The 3,067-nt window shown below is 29.4% G+C and overlaps 1 long non-coding RNA gene across 1 annotated transcript; it reads right to left on the reverse strand.

Moving 5' to 3' along the window:
- Positions 1-480: 480 nt before the first annotated feature.
- Positions 481-2,265, reverse strand: LOC134266181 (uncharacterized). The gene is made up of 3 exons (XR_009991911.1): positions 2,095-2,265; positions 1,416-1,487; positions 481-959 (listed from the first exon to the last, which is right to left on the reverse strand). It is a non-coding gene; the product is annotated as an uncharacterized LOC134266181 (long non-coding RNA).
- Between the last annotated feature and the right edge of the window lie 802 nt (positions 2,266-3,067).

The following is a 3,067-nucleotide window of genomic DNA, read 5'->3' on the forward strand; positions in this document are numbered from 1 at the left end:
ATCATATGTGAATCATATGAAGCAAATCATATGATTTACATATGATCCACATATGTATATCATATGAAAATAACTACATATGATTTTCATATTAATGATTTCAGTGTGTTTCAAGCCATTTACATATGAGAATCATATGCAAATGGCATCATATGCAAATCATATGAAACACTTATGTGTGTTTCAAGCCATTTACATATGAGAATCATATGAAAAGTACATCATATGTAAATCATATGAAACACTTGTGTGTTCTTTTTCAATATTTTTCACATTCTTGTACACATTTAAAAATCAGATATTTCTGCTTTAGATGAAAATTCATTACATTACAATGATATATCTTCATTGGTTAAATATTTTAAAATATCTTAAAATGCTTACACAACTTTTTTGATAAAATTATTTTCATCAAGAGAAATAACTTATTTTTCACAGTGTACATTCTAAACAAGAAAAAAAAAAGCCAGTAGCATTTGTCGATACATGTATTAAACATATTCTAACATGAGTACAAATTATAAGATTTCAGCAAAATGATTTAGTAGTTAAACATGTATACTGTACATGTACAAATGAATAACATAATTAGGTAATGTATAAAAAAAACCATCTGACATGAAAGTGTCCAAAGCATCATTGAAATATCAGCAATAACATTTGTCATGTATTCTCTATTGTAAATTTATGACAAATCAAGTTATTGATCATTCCAGCATACAATATGGTAAATCTTCACAGGTCAAATTCAGACAAGATTGTGTACATCCTCCCCATTTCATAATTATTCCATATAATTCCTTGCTCTTTTTCCTTCTGTATCTTTCAGTTTTTTCACTTGTCCTCCCTTTGATCTTCCATGACCATTTTTAAAATCTCTTTGAACTGTACCGTACCAAAAATGAATATCCACCACTTCTCCTCTTCCTGAACAATTTCTTTGTGGCACAGATTGGTCTCTACAAAAAGTTCAAAAGTAAAAATAAAATAATTCTTAAATTCTATGAGTTATAAAAGTTACTTAGGTATAATCAGCAAACAAATGTATGCCCAATTCATTGACACATATATGATACAAGATAAAACTAATGTTACATATGTTATACTAGGTGTTTTGAGGAATCCTATGATGTAATTTGCAACACAATTACACTATTGAAAGATATGCTTCATAATAAAACCATAAAAAGCATTTTTTTGTTATTTTGACAATTAAATTTGGAATGTTCAAACAGTATATATTAATTCAGATTGTCAAAAAATTAAGAAGATTCTGAAACAGATACATATATATTATTTTTGGACAAAAAATACTACAGACAAGTAGACAGGCAGAAAAACAGACATTGTGATTCCAAGATATCCCAAACTTTTGGGAAGACTATAACAAAGTTTATTTAACAGTGTGTAGTTACCTGAACTTTGAAGCAAGCCTTGGATCTTGGGATTTGTTCTTTATCTTACGAGAGGCTGACTGTATATTGAACCTGTAAGACAAATACTAACAGTCTCACACAGTAGATATTTTCTAAGAATACATGTAATTAAAACTTAAACTATCAAAATGAGAGAGTACAAGTTTGTAGGTTCTCTATAGTCTTAAATATATCTAACATTTTACCCGAAACTATAGACACGCACACCATTCACTAGTGTTGGGGGAAAAAAATAATTGTCAGTAAATGAATACATAGATGTAAATATTCAATGGATTAGCTAGCTGATGTTCTTTCAACACACATGCACATGTATTCATACCTTTAAAGTTGGATGTCACTGTTATAAATTTTTAGTTGAAATTCAAAAATCAAATTTATCCCCCCTTTCCCCTTAAATTTATTGTATACTATATAGTTTCATAGCCTTTACAGCCAGCAAAATCGGTTCATACTTTGCATATTTTAAGTGCACTGGATTAAAATTATAATGTAGAATAAAATTTCTAGAGTATTGAGTTGAGTTGAATTTATTTTTGATGAAGCCATGCAAACAATGTAGAATTATAAAAGAACAAAAAGAAATTATCAAGAAATATTTTGTCATAAAGAGACATTACAGTTACTTTGATTTTTTATTTCAAGTATTTATTTTTACCTTCAATATTGCGATGATGCAATCGTCTGTCAAATTAGCTTCAGGATCAATCGCCAGTCTTATCGGCTTCGGGCTCTTTGGACTGAAAAAAAAAGCACTGTGACACTGAACTCAAGTTGCCGAATGCATCTATAGGCCATAATAACAAACATTTGTCATTAAGTTTAAGAAGGAAACCGGACTTGATAACGATCTCAACATACAATAACGAGATACAAGGTTTCTACTTTCACTTTCATATCAGTACGTAACAAAACGAAAACAAATTCAAGTTTTAAAAAGTGGTAGGGCCTATAGCCTAACATGTAATGTTTACATTCATTCAGAAACAAATTTTATCCAAGCTTACTTACAGATCACGAACGTTAGGTTTTAAATGCATTGATTTAACAATTACATGCATGATGCAAGTGATAAAAGTATATCGATAGAGAGTTCATACGCACCTGTAACAGTAATGAAATTATATTTAAACAATATGAATCAAATGTCTTTATTATTGTTAGGAGATAACTTGCCTTTTCCAAACACCCAACACGTCTGCTGCAGCAGTGACGTCAAAATTGACGTATATTTTCATCCGATAAAAGACAAAACCGCCCCGGAGAAAAATACGGAATTATTTTAATTTTACTTAGCCAAACCCAAAAGATTTAAAATGAAAAGCAAATTAATTCATTCTTTATCTATTTTGTCGGGAAAATGCATTATAGCAGAAAAAAAAATGTGAAAGGTTTTTTTAGAAGGAAAGGGGGGGGGGGTGGGGGTAAACAGAGTAGAACTTTACATATAATTAATTATTAACAAAATCTTTTGAATAAATGTACATTTAAATTCATCTTTTGATATATATAATTGAAATTGCAATTTTACTTCAGTATAACACGGAAAGATAAGTGAACACTGTTTCATATGATTCTCATATGATCACCGTTTCATATGATTCTCATATGATCACAGTCAAAACATTCGT

This window comes from Saccostrea cucullata, unplaced genomic scaffold, assembly GCF_032062105.1.
Source record: "Saccostrea cucullata isolate Sc308-1 unplaced genomic scaffold, CSIRO_AGI_Scuc_v1 ctg9728, whole genome shotgun sequence".
Classification (NCBI taxonomy): domain Eukaryota; kingdom Metazoa; phylum Mollusca; class Bivalvia; order Ostreida; family Ostreidae; genus Saccostrea; species Saccostrea cuccullata.